The sequence below is a fragment of the Nanorana parkeri genome, unplaced genomic scaffold, assembly GCF_000935625.1.
Source record: "Nanorana parkeri isolate BGI_ZX_2015 unplaced genomic scaffold, ASM93562v1 scaffold945, whole genome shotgun sequence".
NCBI classification, from domain to species: domain Eukaryota; kingdom Metazoa; phylum Chordata; class Amphibia; order Anura; family Dicroglossidae; genus Nanorana; species Nanorana parkeri.
The window spans coordinates 391,718-412,848 of record NW_017307213.1 but is presented as its reverse complement, the minus strand read 5'-3'; the positions used below and the strand labels follow the sequence as shown (position 1 = coordinate 412,848).

Here is a 21,131-nt window from a genome sequence, read left to right as displayed (position 1 = left end):
TTTTACCAATGTTAGAATTACATACATGGTCAGAAAATATACAGCGTGGGGGAGGGGTTATTCCCATCTTTTCAGAAAAGGAAGTCTTTTTGGTTTCTCCTCTTTCAGCTCGTACTGATGAGAACAATGCGCATCTTGTAATTTTTTATGTACATTTTCACAGAGAATTTGCACAACATCAACATTCCAAATATAGGAGTGCCTTCGGTTACGTAATAACCAGTCGTGTCCCCAGTGCTTTTTTTAAAAATGTCACACGGAGAGCAGCTATTTGTCTTAGCATTTTGAGGTCCTGGTGAGGGGGCTTCTGAGTTTCCTATGCTCCGCAAATGTGAATACTATGCTCCTACATAGTGTTTACATCGGGAGTGTAGTAATGTCACAACACTTCCTGTCAGTACGGAGGCAAAGGCAGACACTACAGCAGTAGATCACTAAACGTTGCTTGAGTCTTTTAATATAAAGATTTACAGCAGTAGATCACTGCTATAGTAATCTATTGCAGCCAATAGCAATTAAATAATTGCAGCCAGCAGCCAGCAATAGATTACAATGGCAGTGATCTGCTGCTGCACAGCTCCATGGGAGGCCTGGTTTAGGTCTCCACTAGCCAGATCCAGCCCCCCTCCTTGAAGAAGAAAAAGTGTACATTAATTATGTAATTGTTGCATTGGGAATAATTACATGAAATATTTTTGTTTTTTATAATTCTTAACTTTCTAAGTCTTTAATGTATATTTACTATTTATTTTTCCAATAAAAACAACACAAATAAAAATATACAATATGTAACCAAGTTTGCTACTAAATTAAAGCCATACCTGTCCATCAAAAAAAGATGTATAAACTCCAAAACCTAAAAGATATAAGGTGTTCAACCAAAAAAATGTTGGACCCAATGGGATTTAGGGAGAAAAAGTGGTTAAAGAGATCCTGTCACCAATTGGTTCACAGCAACTCAAGGAAGGCAGGAAATCTGTATTAAAAGAGAACTAGTTATTTTTAGGGTCACAGCAGAACTTGAGGGACCGAGCAGAACAGCCGAGCTGAATGCCGCTCATCGGCATTCGGCTATTCACTCTTTGCTGTTCGGCATCTATAAGAATAGGCTGAACAGCAGTGAATAGCCTGCCGGAGGTTCGGCTCAGCTGATCCAGATGTTGGATCGGCTGAGTCGAACTCCTTCTGCACTGTCTTGTTCGGCATGTTCGGCCGACCCGAAGCCATGCGAAGCAAGCCGATGTACGGCTGATTTCAGCCGATGTACGGCTGAAATCAGCCGTACCAGTCTGAAGTGAATAGCCGAACAGTGTTCGGCTCACTTCACTTGGGGTCGGTTGTTCACTCGGCTGCCCCGCTATTGCCTGCTATATGCTGACAGTGCAGAGCCGTTCTGCGACTAGCAATATTGTCAGGATCTGCCCCGCCACCTGATTGCCAGCTGGCTCTGCCTCTCCAGAGGCAGAGCCAGCTATGCCCGCCCCCTCTCTCGTCCATCCCTCCAGTCAGCCCTGGAGGAACAGAGAGGGGAGGGGGGAATCCCTGTGGGGAGTAATGACTGACAGGGAGAAGATCGGAAACATGATGATCAGCGGTATGTGATCGCTCAGTTCTCGATCTTTAGAGCCTGATGTGTGACAGCTGCAGTGTCACTCATCAGCTCTGAATTATGGGGATGAGTGTATTTCACTCTCCCCATAATTCTTCTTTAAGTGTACTTATAGAAATTCTTCCTGCAGCAGCCATGTGACTCCGATCAGCAGAAATATCCAATACTTCCAGAAGTGTCAGAGCTGCTTACAGCGTTCCTGTTCTCTCCATTAGTCCGTGTAAGCTCCAACACCTGGCATTTTGCAGTGGCTGAATGAAGCAAGCAGCAGTCGTGGATCATTGTGAAGGTGGGTATAACTGGGTCAGAAGTAAGCTTTAAAGAGATCATATCACTTTATTTGATTGGGCAAAGTGACAGGATATCTTTAACATATAAAATTATATCTAATGCTAGGTCCACTTTTGGCTTGGGCACTGCTTCTTTCTCTATCACTTCCTGCATTTTATAAATATACTTAACATAACACTATATTTGCTTATTAAATAAAGCATTTCTATAGAATCCTGACTGGGAATGTTTTAAAATAAAATCCCATAGTATATGTAACAAGAGGGAAATAAAAAACACTTTTGTTAATGGTTCTCCACTCTATATTTACTTATTTTCTGAACACTTGGACACTGTTCCGATTGCAAGGTATTTCTGTTCATTTCCCAAATGAATGAAGAGACAGGATTTGCAGAAATATTTGACAGAAATACTTGTGGTTCTGACAGGCTGTACAGAAGCCTCACAAGTCTCAAAAGAAATTGAATACTTACTGACAGCTATGACATTATGGGGGTGATTTACTAACCTAAACACACGCACGCACGCACAAAAGTCTCTAAAAGCATATTTCCACTAATGCCATATATGGAAAAACCATGCACATGATGCATATATAATGCTGCTTCACAGTTTAGACAAAAATGGTTAGCTCATGCATTTACATTCCTGCATTCATCAACGCAAGCAACACAATGTAGAGCTAATTTACACAACATCACCTTGCAATTCATGCTTGGCTTTGCACAACACACCTGCTGGGTGTGTACACACTACAAAGGTGTCTAGATTCCACCAATAGATCATGCTGGGAGGGAACACACTACAGAGGTGTATACTTGTTCGTGGCGTGTTTATAAGGTTAGTAAATCAACCCCTATGTGTTTTAAGTGAGAAATTGCATACAGCAAACTCTCTAACAATTGCTGTGTATCCAAGTTAAACCACCTTGGTAAGCACCTCTTGCCTAAACATAGCTCCAGTGGCCATTTTGTGTAGCAGTATTTCAAAGAATGCAGCCTACTATTTGACTTTCTGTGGCATGAAAAACAAATTATATATATATAGATAGAGAGAGAGAGAGAGAATATATTAAATCTCAAATAAGGGGGAATGTTCACCAGTTGGGACCAAAAAAAACATTTTTCTTGATACAGTGGTAAAGAGATTGAAACTCTGTCAGGTTTTTTTCGCTCTTTGTCCCCACTGCAGAAGTTTCTCATCACTTTCTGTCTAGGTGAAGGTTACCTAACAGAAAAGGAAGTAAGGACGAATTTCCACAATGGGAACACAGACATGTTAGGCCCCTTCCACACGGGCACTGTCCGCTCCAATCAGCAGTGGATCTGTGCACAGAGGAGAACGGAACAGATGCAAGTCTTGTTACTTCCGTGTCTTTTCATTTTTTTCCTCCATCTTCTGATGTAGGAAAAAAACAGCTGTACGGACCAATGTTAGGTCTATGGGCAGCCGGATGTAAACACTGTTTACATCAGATTACCTCTGTTGCATCATGATCAGGTCCACAAAAGCAGAATTCTGTTCTTTTTTTCCCCAAGACCTAGACAGGATCCGGGGCAAACAGATGTTTAGTTCTGGCTGCCCATAGAGTAACATTGGGCTTCTAATTGGATACGCCTGAAACTCCGACAGGAAGACCTGATTGGGCCGATTCATGTGAAAGGGGACTGAAAACTTTCAGACTCTGTCTGAAACTGAAGCAACAAAATGATGGCTTGAGGTGGGTTTTAAATTCCCATTTTAACATGACCTATACATTGTGAGTAAAGGTGTATGCCGTATGTATTTTACATTTTTATGCCTAAGGAATGACACAGCTGTCTGCAAATCTGCACCATCTGTTAGGGGAACTTTTTTGTGTCTAGATTACTTTACTTTATGAAAGTAATTCCTTCAAATCCACCCTTAGATTCACCCTTGGTAAATCCATCCTGTCTTGTGTCGGGATGCTGCTCATTTCTACTGTGCTACAGATGTGGCTTTCAAACTGCAGTAAAAACAATAATAAGCATGAACAAATTAAGAGAACCTGTTAAGTTTTACTATCTTCACCTGACAATGATTTATTCAAACAGATGCCGGCTTGTGTTGTGTCTGTTCTTTTTGCCAAATTCATTCATGATGTTGAGAAAAATGCAGGAAGAAAACGTTATTTTAGACAGAGCTAAAATAAGGTGAAAAAGAATAATGTAGAGACACAGAAAGAGTCTAAATCAAAATGTATCTTCAGTTATGTGACTTCAGTAAACTGAAATCTCATCACAACATTTTTATCAAACTGACTGTTAAAGGTGGTTGTACACTAGTATAGTATCCTTCTTAATTTGACCGGTGTGTGGCCCCAATGGGATCCCCTGTTTTGACAGAAGTTGATTTTTCAATTGACCTTTGTCGAGGGAACAGCCCATCACTGTCACAATACAATAGATCGGAGGAAGGTTCCCCCATTCACGGTAATGTGAATGAATGAGAAAAAACTAACAACAGAGCATGGCCAGCTTAAGTTGAGGATCCCTCCATTACCCCACCCACCCCCATTAGAAATCTAGAGTGCCAACATCTCTGTATAGGTTATGCACGCAAACTTGTTTTTGGTATCTTACAAAAAATGTAAATGGCAATTGTAAATTCCTTTTGCAAGAAATGGCTGAAATTGAAAATTGAGCTTAGTGGGGCCTCTGGGAAAAGCATTGAGCTAATCAAAGCAGATAATAGGATTTTTGGAGTTTTATACACAAACAATGTTCAGAATATCCCTGTTTGCCATATTACAAAGAAGCTAAATTAAATTTTTTTTGTAAGTTTTCATGCTTCACAGTTGGCTGTTGATTGAAATGGAAATGGTTATTAAAATTAAATGCAGAAATGGCTTACAAAGCGATTGCACAGGTTGTGTGATTTTGTTTTCCATATTTTTCTTCTAAGCAAAAGGGGAGATTTCCTTTAAAACAGGGTGGACGCAGACCAAATTAATTCTGGTATCTGATTTAGAAGATCAGCTGATTTGCATACTCGCTTTACAAAAATCTGTAAAAAAATACTTTTATACAAACATTCAGCTCATATTCAATCAGTGCAGTCAAATTATACTTACAAAAATAAAAGACTTACCCGGGGTAAACATCTACTCCCAAGGTTCCCTTTAAAAGAAATCTCAGGGGTGCAGATTTACCCTCTGTGTCCGTCTCCACTTTTTGTAAAGTATAATTTGCATATTAGCTCTCCTGTTTTTCAGAAACTGAAATAGAATTGTTAAGAGATTGTATTTAGAGATCTAATCAGTTATCCCTTCAGTAAATATTGAAATGTTTTTGTTTAAAACTGTTGAGACCAGGGGCGGTGTTTAAATCCCAGAACTGATGAGTCATCTAATGAGTTGATGACTCACATAAATAGCTTTGTACCTCAACTTCCATTAATCTAATAATGTTATCCAGTTTTCTTCATGGCTAATGTAGTGGGGAGTTTGGATGAATGAGCACAGCAGTTTATTGTAAAAGAGTGACTTCACATTACACAAGCAAAGCAACTGAAGTTAAATGGAGCATGGCAGATACCATGCGATATATAACACACTGTTGCTGGTTGGTATGTGTTTGCATGGTGTTTACATTTGGGTTTTATTGCCATTGGTAACTTCAGCCACTGCTGCTACAGGGGGAAGGGAGTGCCCTGCGAATGCATGGGTTTTGACCAAGGCAGAGTGCTTGTTTCTCTGTATGCTGTGGGCATAGTCAACTCCTAGGCAGGACAGGGCTGATCTTTTACTGTAGAAGTTGTTCTGGCAGGCTTTGAGGATGGTGCACATGTTCTACAGGTATGGCATTTAAAGTGACGTTAAAGGTAAAATAAATCCCCCCCCCTTTCTGCTGTAAGCACTTACCTTTTTTGATGCTTCTTGCTGCGATCATCTTCTTCCTTCCACTCATTTCCAACAGTCCCTCCAGCACTGGTGCTAGTCTCTGATCCACCGGAGACTCCATGTGTCCCACGCTATCTGTCCGACAAGCCTGCTTCCGGCTGCGTCCGACATCTGTCCGACAAGCCTGCTTCTGTGTCTTTTTTCTCCCCTCCCCTCCACTGTGCTAGCAGTAGCAGTAGATATATGCCAAAAAATAAGAGCCTTTAATTGTACTTTAAACTAAACAAAATGTTTCTACTTAGGGGGGATTTATCAAAACTGGAACAGACAGAATCTGGAGCAACTGCCCATAATAACCAACCATCTTCTCTCTTCAGTTTGTTGGGTTAAGCTTTGACAAAGGAAGATAGAAGATGATTGGTTGCCATGGGCAACTGCTCCAGATATTGTCTGCTCCAGTTTTGATAAATTCCCTTCACAGTTGTTGTTTTTTTAACCTATTTGGGCCCCTTGACTCTAGTGTTTCTTAATCAAAAAGTAAACGCACCCTGTAAAGTAACGTTGACAGAGGTTTTGCCCATTCACTTTTCACTGAAGATTAGAAAACGCAGAGGCCAGTCAACCATGTATGATATGATAATTCAGTGCCTGCTTCTCACTTACTTCAGTAGAGTCTACTACTTTGCTGTTTTTAAAGAGCTAGTGAAAATACTTTTGCCAGTATTTCTATAGTTACAACCTCAAAACAAAACACATGTTAAAATTACACATTTATGTAAACCCACTTAAAGTACACCCAGACTATCTACCTTTTAGATTTAACATATTCTTGATAAATAGTAAAAACACTTTAAAATAAAGTAATCACTGACATTTTTAGCTGCATGTATTGTGAAGTAATTCATCCTCAGAGATATGAACAGAGATTCTACACTCAGTAAATTTCGTGCAACTTATAGGCACATAGTGTTTGTTTACATTTAAAGGCTTGGCAGCCTGACAAGATCTGCACTCCATAGAAAGTAAGAGATAAGAGATGTCATTTCAGTGTCTCTGTTGTTAATTTTGACGTTTAATTTCTTTAAAATGCCTATAGCTACAGAGGTGAATGGGGATTTGTTCTAAAATGCTTGGTTGTGTGATGACAGATCTAGACAAAGAATTGGATGGCCCTGAATTTTATGGTTTATTTGGAAAAAATGAAAATATAACTCCACCTTTAGTGAAAAATATCTTACTAAGTATAATACATAGCATTCAATAACATTAAGACTTTAAAGGAGAACTATAGGGTTAGGGCTTTTCCCCATAGTTCTCCTAATGGTCACGGAAGGACATAAACTAGCGTCCTCCCGTCACCCAAAGCTCAGTATACCGCGAGCTACAGCTCGCAGTATACTGAGACGCCGGAACGGATCCCGACAATTATGTCTGGATCCACCCAGCTGCCTGAGTGACAGCTGGCTCTGCCTATCTAGAGGCAGAGCCAGCTGTACCCGCCCCCTCCCCTGTACGTTCCGCCAGTCAGCGCTGGAGGATTGGACATGGGAGGTGGGGAATCCAGTCCCTCCCCTGTCACGGCTCTCTGCCGGCACAGGATCGAGAAGTGAGCGAGCGCCGATATGTGTTCGCTCACTTCCCGATCAACTGAGCCGACCTGTGACAGTTTCATTGTTACAGGTCGGCTCAGATTATGAGGCTGAGTGAAAATCACTCACCTCATAATTCTCCTTTAAGATTCCAGAGCAGGTTTTTAACCTTGTTGGTTGCTAAAATACTGCCTGTTCACATTTTAGAATCTAGCAAAGCTGTTTTTTAATTAGGATCTAATGACAGGTCCACTATATTGTATTCATACATTTGTAGACTCGTTTCACATGGAAACACTGGTTTCCAAAATTCAACAATAGCTGGGTGTGATAATTAATAAACTCATATGCAGTATGTTTCCGTATGGAATACATTTCTCGTTTACACTCCTGCACTGTTTAGTACTTGTGGCACTGAGGCAAATATTCCTTGTACATTAATCATTACATATTATAAGCCTATGACATTTGGGATAAAAAGAAAGTGCAGTTCTTCGGACCTTCTAAATGCAGAAAACAAAAACATATTGAAAAGCTTTTTTTCTGTTAGAGGAATATATTGTTTGTGTCTTTAAAACATTGAAACAAAATTCCTCCATCTTTAGTCACAGTGGTCTGCAGATTTTACCTATTGAGAATACATTCTGTGTTTTGTGTACATGGCGTGTTATGTTTAACCTTAAACTTTAAAAAGGAATTTTAGGCAGATATAAAATGCAAACATTTGTGCAGATCTGTAATCATTAAAGTTTCATAATCATAATCGCCCCTCTACAAAAAAATAAAATAAAAACCTTCATAAAAATGTCTCTAATACAGTATCTCTGTGGCCTTTTATTAAAGGTACCATTGACACCCCAGTGTGCATGCTCCTTTCCTACAAAGTAAGCCCTGTCCTTGACATACTGGTAATTTTCCTGCATATGCCCGCATTGGTTGGGGTCAGGACTAAGCCACAGAGGGTCCCATGCTTCTCACACCCCCTCCCCCAGGCCGTGCAAAGCAGAGCTGCCAGTCAAGCATTTGATCTGCCCCAAGTGCAGCAACGTCTGCAAGATGGATCAAATAATTGTCTGCCAGCTCCACTCGCAGAAGCAATGTCACCAGGACATGTGACCCATCATAGTTTAGCCCCGCCCCGCAACCCAGGCCATGCTGAGGTGAAACAAAGAAATAAATACAAGCAATAAAAGTCCCTTAATTTTCTTGAATTAGCCTCTTTTAGCCTATTGTACACCAGAGTTCAGAGAGGGGCAAGAGAAGCAGCACAAGCTACCAATCAATTGTGCTGCAGTGAAAGGAGCATGATAATAGGAGGATAGAGCAGAGTGACAGGGAGAAGTGCTGTTTGTCTTTTCACTGTTCAGTCACAGGCTGTGGGAGGGACAAGACCTGTAATTGTAGCTTAAATGCAGCAGAGAAAAGTTAAGTCTCCTCCTCTGCCAGACAGGTCTTAGCTATGTGGCAGTGTAAATCTGTGTCTTCGAGTCTTGTGGGGACCATCTTTATTGTTTAATACTCAAAATTTGAATATTCAGACTTAAGCATTCATGCAATCTTGTTAAAGTTTAACTGTAGAAACTTTATAAAAATGTATTGAAAGGGGAAATACAGAGGATTTCACTTTCCTACATGTCATTTTTATCTCCTATTATTTACTAGTTGGGCCTCTAGTGGGCTTATTAGGCCTAGTGAAAAGTAAGGAACACTATTGTTTTATCAAAAGGTAATAACATAAGGGTTGACTGGGACCCTCATAAGCTGAAAATATGAAGGGGATTTGTACAACACATGGAATTTTAAAGCTATACTCCAACCAATTTTCAGATAGAGTAGGAGGTGTTTATTTCTGCCTGTGGCCCAGTTGGATTTTCCTATTTCCCATTTTTTAGCATTGTGTGTATACAGTATGTATGTGTATTTATAACATTATATGATATTTTATTTGACATATTTCATATATTAAATATATGATTACAGAAAATAACTGGAGGGATCTTGAAGTCAAAGTAGGACAACATCAAAATAGAAGGGATAAGTTCCTGTGTATCCTATAGAACCATAGCAAGAATTCTACAATCCCTCTGCTTTACTTTAGAGTGATGCAAAGTGACTATCTAACCGTAAAATTACGTCTTTTATTACACATTTGCTCCTATAACTCTGGATGGAAAAGGGATTTGCAGTGGGCTCCACTCTATGTCCGTACAGACGGGATTAAAGCATCATTGGATAATAAGGTCATATCCCTGACCAAAATTTAAGGTAATTTGTTAGTCATTTACAATAAAAAGATTATACCTCTTGGGAGGCTCTCATGATCATATTCTGAGTCTGAGTAATCAGGCTTCAAAACCAAAGCTATTCAGGCCATTGTTAGGATAAGAGAGGAGACTGGAGAATTTATTCTGTAACGGTCTGGCTAGACGGAAAATTAACACCAACATTCTTGAAGTAACAGTCACAATGGCATTGGGCTTAGTTCCCATAGTACTTAATATATGTAAAAAAAAGCTATATGCACAAATAATTTTTATGCACATTTACTGTATGTTTAGGAGACACTGGAGCCAGGATAGGCAACCTTGCAAAGGTAGAGATCTACCCAAACAACATGGAAGAGATTACAAATGTAATTACAAATGTATTACAAATGTCACTGTAAAAATATAAACTTACCCAACCTTTTTAGCTTCAGTGGGAAACTTGGCGTTCACTTTCATTCACAATTGTTTCATGTCCGGAGAGTAATCTGTCACTCAAATTCTGATGCAGTTATATACAGAATGCAGGGGGGAGGTGGGTGTTATGTACAGAGTGCAGGTGTCAAGGAGTGTGATATGTACAGATAGCAGGGGTCAAGGAGTATGATATGTACAGAGTGCATAGGTCAGGAGTGTGTAACTTAGAGAGTGCAGCAGTCCGTATTCTGTAACATACAAAGTGCAGGGGTCGGGAGTGTGTTATCTACAGAGTGCATGGCTCTAGAGTTTCTAGCATACTGAGTGCAGCAATCAGTATTGTGTAACATACAGAGTGCAGGGGTCAGGGGTGTGTAACATGCAGGCATCAGGATGTTGTTAAATATGGAGTGCAGGGGTCAGAAGTGTAAAACGAACAGGGTGCTGAGGTGTCAAACGCACAGAGTGCAGGCTTCAGAAGTGTGTAAAGTACAGAGTGTAGGAGTCAGAAGTGTGTAAAGTAAAGGTGCAGGGGTCAGAAGTGTGTAAAGTAAAGAGTGCAGGGGTCAGAAGTGTAAAACATACAGAATGCAGGGGTCTGAGGTGTGGAACATGCAGAGTTCAGGTGTCAGTAGTGGGTAATGTACAGAGTGCAGGGCTCAGGAGTACATGTAATGTACAGCCCAACGAACAGATTGCAGGGGTCACCAGTATGTAATGTACATATTGCAGGGGTCAGGAGTATATACATCCTAGTGCACAGTATCCCCTGTGATTTAATGTACCCCCTTTATTTATAGCACAGCAGTATCCCCTGTAAACCATTTAATTATACACACATACAGTATCTTCACATCCATATACATACACACATTCACATCATCATACACACAGGTACACACACGCGCTTACATCCCCCATACATACACCTACAGATTCACATACATACATACACTTACATAAATACACACACACAAACTAACACACACACACACACGAGTCACCACTTACATTTCTCTGTTAAGTCCCTCTACTGCCGTGGCTGGTTGTCCCTCCAGCCTCTTCAGTTCCTTGCCCCCATTCCTTACAATGGGAAAGTGTGGAGACAGTGGTCCTGAGAAAAAGCAACCTGAGAGCCATATTTAAAGCTGTTCTCCTTGTGTTTGTTGAACTGTGGCTGTTCCCATGTATGAGTATGTCTGCACAGGTGTCTTTTGCTTCCATCTTAGATGCGTTTTCAGTCTTTATTTTAATCCTTCCTTTCCTAAATGCAGGAAGAAGTCTTCTTCCCGTAGGAAAACCTTAATTCATTATTTGTAATGTAACACATTATCCTGTACCCATCATGAGCAAGATGTTTGGGTCCCTTATAAACAGAGGATATTTTCATTTAGTTCTATTTAAACCAGAAGAGAAATTGCTGGCATGACAGTCAAAGGAGGACGTTTTCAATGCCTACACTTTCCACTATAAAATATCTTGGCATTGTAACTCTTCCTTATAAATGTAGACTGGATTGGCTATACAGTGACTTTGTCTGAGTACTGCCTGCAGTGTATAGTGCTGAAGTAAAGTCTTGAACGGCACCATTAATTTATTAGCTTTCACTTGCAGATTATTAAATGCTACAATTTTTTTCTTCTGTTGATGAAGTATGTTTTGGGTCATGGATACAGGATTAATACAATTTTGTCTTAATAGTGTAATAGTGTGGTGTTCTTATATTGCAACTTCTTCATTAGGAAATCTCTATATTTCTTTCATTTTCTCTTAGAGGTATCATCTGGATGCTCATTAAGTGTCACAATAATACATGATTTCTTATGCTGGATTTTGTTACACATGCAAAATTAATTTTGGAAAGACTGATTTACTATTCTGCCCACCCAATGGAGCAACCAGATGAAATACCCAATATTAATAAATAGCAGTGATTCTGAAGACTAGCTTATCCCAGGAAGCCAGCTACTAGACTATTAAAGGTTAACTGCAGGCAGATATAAAAACAACATTTAACTTAGTTATGTATTAAGTAGAAATCATTACATGGATTTTAAATATGTCATGAAAAAGTATCCTAATCTGGCTTTATATTTGCTTCCTGGAACCTAATGTACACCAAGACTTAAACTAAAGATTTTAATTCAGTACTTTGAGTCAATTTGGGCTCTAATACTTGTCCATTGTGCTGTCATTGTGAATATACAATACATACAGGAGCATGGCCTGCTTGGTGTGGTGGAATGCCTTTATTGTCCATTCAGGCTTGAAGTGGGTCAGTAAGTTAGAGCATATTTAAACCTAATATAATGCAGCTTAACAGTCCATGGATGAGATGTCTGCATTATTATTTTTTCCAGAATTTTTCCTCCTTATTTTGACCTGGTTTTCCTGTGAATAATTCACTTCCTGACCCACTGGAGGAAGCCGTGCTTGCCTCCCAGGTTGATTTCAAATATGTCTATCTTTGATCATCTCCATCACATTGGGTCTGATGGAATAAGACGTTTAGGAGAAGAAAGATAACATTGTTTTTGTGGTCATCTCATAGGGAGTGACAAGAACACCACATTTCCTGCAATATTTTCTGTACTTGCTGAAAATGTTCCTAACTTGAAAAAAACTAATGCAGCCACCACATCTAAGGACTGGTAAGCTGCAGTATATTATTTTATTTTTGTTATTGGGTTTAGTTTTTGGTGGAGAAACATGAGGTCACAAGTTTTCCTGGATTGGAAGACTGAACCAAATTACAAATCTTTTGGTAGGTAAAACAGGCCACATTTATATACACTGAGTGGCCAGTTTATTATGACCACCTGACGTTTGTAGGCAAATTAGCCTACAATTAGCTATAATTTCGCGCTGAAGTTGCTAGAAGGCAAGACCATTATAAATAGAGAAGCAGGTTGTTTACCACGACAGTAGAAGTGATTTTTTTCTGAAGATATGGGTAAACAACGCGATTTAACAGCCTTTGAACGTAGAATGGTTGTTAGCGCTCGGAGCCATGGAGCGAGTATCAGCAAAACAGCAACATTTGTTAAATGTTCAAGAGGGGCTCATTGTTAAAGTGTGTAAAGACTGGACTGTCAGCCGAAAATCTGGGTCTGAACGTGCGAATTGTGGCCGTCAGCGACTAGTCAATGTTAGGGCAGAATGGAGAGTGGCAAGACTGGTACAAGACAACAGAAGGGACACAGTGCAGTGTCAGATTCCTCGCATCACCTTTCAACATCTCGTGGAGTCACGAGGCGGCCCAACCAAGTCATCTCGTGGAGTTATCTCGTGGCCCAACGAAGTACTGATGGGGTGGTCATAATAATCTGGCCACTCAGTGTATTTCAACAATGCTTTTAGCTGTTTGCCTGGAGTTCAGCTTTAAGGTATCCGTGCACTTTCACAAAAATTGCGCTTAGTGCCAATTCACACTATAGTGTTGCGCTAAACCCACAGTATCATGCGATTAGCGCATGCTATCACACAGGGCACCCAGCGCCCCATACCGTGCACTAGGTGGGCTGCGGTGCCATTTAGTTATATGCGCAATGTAATGCAAATGCGCAAATAGTGTGCACTTTTTTTTCACACCTAGCGCAATGTTTACATCCTGCCAGTGAAATCTCTGCAGTAGCTGTGCCTGTGCAGTCATTCCCTATAGACTACTCCAGGACCATCATCTGAGCATCTCCAAACATAAGGGAGGTTAGTTTAGGTCAAGGGTCAGAAAGGATAAATGCACTTTCTGTTAAAGTGCTCTTACCATTTAAGACATATGAAACATATGAGAATATTTATCTGGGCAAAGTGCAACTAAACACAATTAAGCTTTCACTGTTCATTTTTACATGTAGATAAATATTTTCCACTGGACAAGTCTGTTTTCGTCTGTTGGCTATATAGTTACTATGAATGCACCAATATTTTTCATGTTCTTAAAAAAGACAGCCTGTGCATGGCTGCCCCCAGACACTGAAAATGATGGGCAGTGACAAATCTGCCTCATTACCATAGTAACAATACACTACAGTTTACACCAGTGCAATTTGTTCTGCGTCTTCCGTCACACTGCAATGCATGACAATGGAAATCACATTTTGCTATATAAATTCTGTATAATAATATGAACAGCAACCTAATAAAGAGAAGAAAGAATTAAAATACACAAAAAAAAAAAAACCACACAAGTAGGTACAGACTCTCTCAGTCACTTGACATAGTTGGATGTACAACAACATCTCAAGCTGGCCATTCACGGCTCTATTTTTTTTCCATTCGGGCTGCATTAAAAAAATAGAGCAGACTCCTCCATCAACGCTACGAGCGTGTTGACGGAGGAATCCCCACTGTTTCCTCTGTATGCTGACAGTGGCCGCTGGCTGCAGTCGGAGTACCCGAACAGAGCCAGCAGCTCATTGGCTGCTGACTCTGGTCATTCAAAGATTTTCCGACCGCCTGATCGAGGGATGCCAGCCGAAAGGGTGCCAACAGCGGTACCCACAGTGCATGGCCACCTTAAGAGAGTATAGCTAACACAGAGTGAAAACGGTAATGCCATGCAGCCATATAAGAAGATCAAGGTTGAGAGTATATCACAACATATGAGTACACATAGCATATACAAAAGTAAAACAAAAGCATATCACGGTTGAGAGTATATCACAACATATGAGTACACATAGCATATACAAAAGTAAAACAAGTACTTTGATGCATTTGTATGCGTTTATGGTGCATTTTTGTGCTTAAAGTCTCTTCAAACGAAGATGACGTCTAATAATGTCACAGCAGATCTTGCATCTCATTGGCCAAAAGAAAAATGCACGAAGCATGAAAACGTGTGAAGAGGTGCATAAACATGCTACAAAAACCTGTGCACCTAGACTTACAGATCTGCTGGAACCTACCCCATCTGCATCATCCTGTGGCCAACACTGGCACAGTGAATGCATCAGCACAGAAGAAAAGAGGACAAGGGGCGAGAAATCACATAGATTTCCAAGATGTTAAGCAGTCTTTGCATGAGATAACAAATTCTTCACAGACAGGATGGGATTGTTTTTACAAAGTAACTAACCCAGACAGTGACCAGTCATCAAAAGTAATACTTCAACCTGTTGCATATTTATAACGTCGGTCTGTGTTTTGGTTGGTCTTCATCTTCGGTCTGTTTGGAGTCATTACTAGGAATTTTCTTTCCCTTGTCTACAAGCTGGTAAAGCCTCCATCTGTCTCCCATGGTCCCGGCAATTTGCATTGTAATCCAAGAAAGGATCATTAATCTGCAGTATCAGTGTGATTACAGCAATCATGACACAGGACCCAGCTGCTGAAGAGAGCCGTCTCTCTGGTTCTTGGGGACCAGGGATTCGCTAATTACCAGACATGCTGCTTCCTCTAACCGTCCAAACATTGTCAAAATGTTTTGATTTTTTTTTCTTCTGTTGAGCTGAAAGCCCAAGGTGAACAGAAATTGGATTTCTTTCTTTCTAAAGAGGTGAAGAGTTGTTAAGGAAGCTATTGGTTCACTTTTCCATTCTAATAAATCCTGAGGGGACACTCTGCCAGACCTAAGCTGACCTCGCTATGGAAATGCCGTAGAATTAATTCAGCAGCTCTGCTTAGAAATTATTTTATTAGATAAGTAAAGCAGTCATATGACACCAACTGAATAAGACACTGTCGTTTGCAAGTGAATGAGGCCAGGACTTTGGGAACTTTGCAAGAACCTGCAAGCCACATGGGTTTACCACTCGACTCAACATCTCAGCTCATCTGTGTGATTAGCGATGAAAGTAAAGCTGTGACTATTACAGACCTGCTCTATACATTTTCAGGAAATAATAAACACAGCTTGCTGAATCACATTTAATGGGACTTATTATAATGTAACCCTTTGGAACATGTACACAACAAGATGTGTATAATGCAAACCAGACTGGGAATGCACCTAACAAGTGTACAAACTATACTTCTACCGCCTGACCTTTGGAGATATTGCGAGAAGTTTGATAAAATAATATTCGCTAGCAAAAATATACAGCAGGAAAACAGTTATAATGAATCACAAAAAGGCTTACTGAGAACTGTGATACCAATTTGCAAGTAAAAAATAGTTAAAGTTTGTTTTTCATTTATTTGAAGCTGTACTCCAGGCAAACAGCTAAATGCATAATAGTAAATGCACATATGTGAACTACCTTACCTGCTAATTTTTTATTCTATCCGAGCCACTTTCTCTATTAGGGCCCGGTCAGACCAAAGCATTTGCGTTAACGTGCACAAAATACATGTGTGTTGACATGCGCTGAAGTGAGCTTTCTACACTGCTGCGTTGTCTTTTTTAAAGAGCACACCAACGCAGGGCATTGGTAGGAACCGGTACCATTGAGAACAAGGCTATTGGCCTTGTCCTTACATTGGGACTATGTTGAGCAATGCAGGCCAATAAAGGTGGTTTGAGCAAGCCCTTAAAATTTAAGATCTCCAGGTAAAAATGTTCTCATCCCTTGCAATGGGACTATGTTGAGCAATCCTGGCCAATGAAGGTGGCTTGAACAAGCCCTTAGAGTTAAAGCAGAACTCTGGGTAGAAATGTTATTAGCCCTTGCAATGGGGCTACCCCTGCACTGCAAGGGTTAAGTGCCTGTTTTTGACTAGGGTCAAAAATAAAAAAGTTATACTGGCCTGATCCTCCGAGCCATCTTGCTCTTAGACCGTTCCCTGGAGCCTCTCTGCCCCTCTGCTGCAGCAGTCTAAGGTCCTAACGTGTGTCATCACGTTCTATACACAGTGTATATGACAAGAGGACACCAAGGCCGGCTCAGAGAATTAGGCAAGTATAACTTTATTTTTGACCTTAGACAAAAAGGAGCACTCAACTCTTGCAGTCAGGGGCAGCCCCAATGTGAGGGTCAATAAACGCTTTACCTGGAGTTGTTCCTTTACCACTTACCATCTGCCTGTTTTAAATAAACAGACAGATGGCATGTGCTTGGACACCATACCTGTATGGCTTTTTTTTCCTGCTGCAAAATTTTGCGAATGGTGGTTTCTTGCAATTTCACTGGCACACGCAATTTTAAGGCTTGACATGTTTGGTATCTATTTACCTGACACAACCCCATCTTTTATATTTTACCCGAAAAATTGGCTAATAATGTTTCATAACATAACGTAGGTAAAAAAATGTTTTACATTTTCGTAATTTTTTCTTTATATAGTAAAAGATAAAAAACTCCAGTGGTGATTAACCTCCCTGGCGGTATGATTATTCAGGATTTTAGGTACCAAAAGCGGTACATTGTTTTTCAAGCAAATATGTTGTTTTACATTGTAGGCCTGTAGTTCTTAGTAAATCTTAGGAATAACTCACCTAAATCTGTCCAAACAAGAGTCCAGTAGACATCCCAGGTATTATAAAGTTTGAAACACGAAATTAAAAAATTATAATATAATAAATTATAAATAATTATAAGAAATTATAATATAATAAATAATTATAAATAATTATAAAAAATTATAATATAATAATTTAAAAAAATGGTCCAGTAAATGGGAATTCTGGGGGCGCAGCCTGATCCGTACCACAGTCAATAGAGTACCAAGTTCGCACATCACTGAGCTCGGTCGCAGAATCGTCGCTGTTTTAGGTCAAAAGCGGTTTTAGACCAGGTAGAAAACAGCGATAGTAAATTAGAACTACTTGCAGAATTGAGTGATAGCGATTCGTTGGGAAATTCCTCAACAGACACTGAAAGTGAGGACAGCGAGGATTCTGCGACCGAGCTCAGTGATGTGCGAACTTGGTACTCTATTTACTGTGGTACGGATCAGGCAACGCCCCCAGAATTCCCATTTACTGGACCATTTTTTTAATTATTTTATTATAATTTTTTATAATTATTTATTATATTATATTTTCTTATAATTGTGAAAAAGTGTCAGGCAGGGCACTGGACAAAGCTCTAGGGACAAAATTGAAGTGAAATAGTTTGATACATAAGTGTAATCATAGCAGATTACATTGTATTGTGTGTATTCTGTGTACATTACAACTTTTCACTTTTGAATTTCCCGCCTGCTGTGACGCTCGAAAACGAAACTAAAAGTCAGATGTCGGCTTTTAGTTTCATTTTCGAGCCGCGTACAGCAGAGGACGCCGCGGGATCGCAGGGACAAGGTGAGTGTCAGTTTTCTCTGCAGCCCCGAGTCTGGCTCGGGGTTACCGCTCCTAGCATGGAAAATTCACCCCGAGCCAGACTCGGGAATACCGCCAGGGAGGTTAAGTACCCCCAAAAAAGCTCTATCTGTCCCCCAAAAAAATAACCAATTAATTTTGGTACAGCGTTGCATGACTGAATAAATGTCAAGCAAAGTACTGCAGCGCTGAATACTGAAAAATGGCCTGAAGGGGGTTTAACACCCCGGCCTTCAAGTGGTTAAGAAATACTGTGTTATCACCTCCCCACCCACAGTTTTCTGACTGGTCAGTGAAAGAGCAGCAACATGTTAAGAAGTCATCAGTTCTGCTCACTTCTCTCTCTGTCAGCACATGTGTAAGTAACAGAGCAGCAGTGTAGCCATATGAGGCATTGGTATACTAGTTGTATAGAAAAGTGTATTATTTGTAACTGAATGAATAGATGTTTTGATATATCTGGAGTTCAGCTTTATTACTAAAATATTAATAACAATATCAGATCTGCATCCTGGTGATCAGCTGCTTGCTATGTTGGGATTGGATATGCTGCTTGATGTAAAATTCAAGGGATATATTCTCACATGGATTTCCTGCTTGCAGCTTAGCATGGCTGCCCCAGTTGACATAATATTACAGAGTTAGAAGTGACAAGCACAATTTTCTCCTAGGAAGCAGAATGGAAGCTCGGCAGAGAAAATAAAAGGAGATTGAATGAGTCTTTGAAAACATGTCAGTGGTTTCTTCCTCCAGTTTTCTCTCTGTGTCTTGTTCTTTTCTTAATTTTATTATTATCAGATGAATGCTGTGAGTGTTGCCTACTTTTATTAACATAACCTCCTAGAGTGTGTCATGGTAACCTGTACGAACAAAAATGTGTACCTCAAAGTGTAGCTAATATCTGATATTTCTGGAAGAACTCTTCCATAATATTATGATTTAGAGTGCAGCTTCATGGCTGTCTAAACGTATGCTTCACAAATGGAATTGTTTTGTTTGCTGTAAAAATAACCAAAAAACTAAACACAAATCTGTAAAATTCAGAAGCTGCTCTGTAATTACAATGAGATCTGGACATTTTATATGTAAGAGAAGAGCTGGAAAAACTCTATAATGTAAGCAAATTGACCAACCGCCTTCATTTAAAGCTAAACTCCAGGCAAAAAGTTAAATGCAGCGATAAATAACTATATGGAGGTTGTGTTACCCACCAAAGGATTTGTATTATTGTTGATCCAGATAGTTACACAGCTCCGCCACACAGCACATCCCTATCTGGCAGGGCAAGAGACCTGATTTTTCTCAACACTTACTGCTCTTGCCCTTCCACTACCAGACAGTTCATCATGCTCTCACTCTGATCTCTCCTTCCATATGCATGCACCCTGTTAGCACATGCTGCACATCTATATGGCTTCTTGTACGGCTTCTACCTTCCCCACTCTGAGCTTTGCTGCACAGGGAATTTCAGAAGGCTGATACCAAGTCAAATTTTAGGTACATCACCTACATACAGAAGTCTATATTATTGTATGCAGTGCTGCGCAAATGTGTGTCTTTTATACTGTTTATGTTCTAGTTCTGCTTTGCTACAGTAACAAGTGACAAGAATATTAATAAGTTCCTCCCTATGGGATGAATCGAAACTTCTCTAAACACAATTCGAGAAACCTTGTAGGGATGCAGGCCTGGTGAAACATGTGCTACCTTTGTTGGTTGGAATTCTAAGCAACCCACCTGTCCGACCACGCCCTCTTAATATATGACGGTGGGAAAAGATTTGGGGGTATTGTTTACTCCACATCAAATTGACCATATACTGTACTTTGCTCACAGGGCCCCTAGTTCTAGACCGTGGGAGGTGGGTTACAAAACTCTAACCAGATGGTACACTGTACCCATAGTCCTGAGCAGGAAGTTCCCTCACTCCCCAAGCGTTTGTTGGCTTCATGAAAGTCAGGGTACCCTTTTGCATGCATTCTGGGATTGTATCCAGCTGCAACCTTTCTGGTGGAAAGTTACAGACCTCATCCACAAAATTGTGGACGAGTCACATATCTCCTTCATCTCAGTCACTTCTCACAGAAGTTTTATAGAAACTCCCTACGGATTCATCTCCTGACTGCTGCCAGGATGTGAATACTATGGAAACAACCCAACCCATCAATTGTAGAGATGTGGTTCCACAGGGTGAATGAAATCCTATGGAGCAAACAGGACACATTTCGCTTTACCTTGTTTTCTTGGATTTGGTTCATCTGCTTACATTGATGCTGCCATAACCAAAGAGGGGTTTTATTGATTTAGCGAGGGGGTGATGGCTGGTCAATTTCTGCTCCCTCTATACTATACCTCATTCCCTCCATCTTGGCTCAGGCCCTTTCCCTTCCCCCCGAATCCTCCTTTTCCATTATTAATTTTCTTTTCAACATCTTTTGTGATCTTTACACTGAACAATGTTGGTATTATATTCATAGAAAAAGGGTATATGGGGGAACTTGTCATCCATTATCCAGTATTATCATTTGTTCCTAAATGGTCTTGTTTCAAACTTGTGCAATTGTGTTATGACAGTGACTTGTAACATTTAATGCATATGTATACAATATGTGATATTTTTCCTATGTTCTACTTGAATAAAGAATAAAAAGAAAAAGTATATGTATATGTAAAGCCAAAACTTTATTTTCAGTTGGATAAAGCAAGCAAGGGTTAGAAACTCTATCAGGTTTTTATTGCTCTCTGTGTCTCTGCTGGGGAGATTCACCCTTTTTATTGCTCTTAGGGACCTTTGTTTTCCATAGAGAAAGTGATGGGAAATTAAATACTTTAATTTTTTTTATTATTTTTTTTTTAGTTGTCACAGAAACAGTAGGGGAGAGGAAATCCTCCAATGGGT

General features: G+C 40.0%; 1 protein-coding gene across 1 annotated transcript in view; it reads left to right on the top strand.

Moving 5' to 3' along the window:
• ATP8A2 (ATPase phospholipid transporting 8A2) overlaps positions 1–21,131 on the top strand; it is a gene marked incomplete at its 5' end in the record, with an annotated part of 434,715 nt that overhangs the window by 267,155 nt on the left and 146,429 nt on the right. The gene's annotated exons all lie outside the window — the stretch shown is intronic.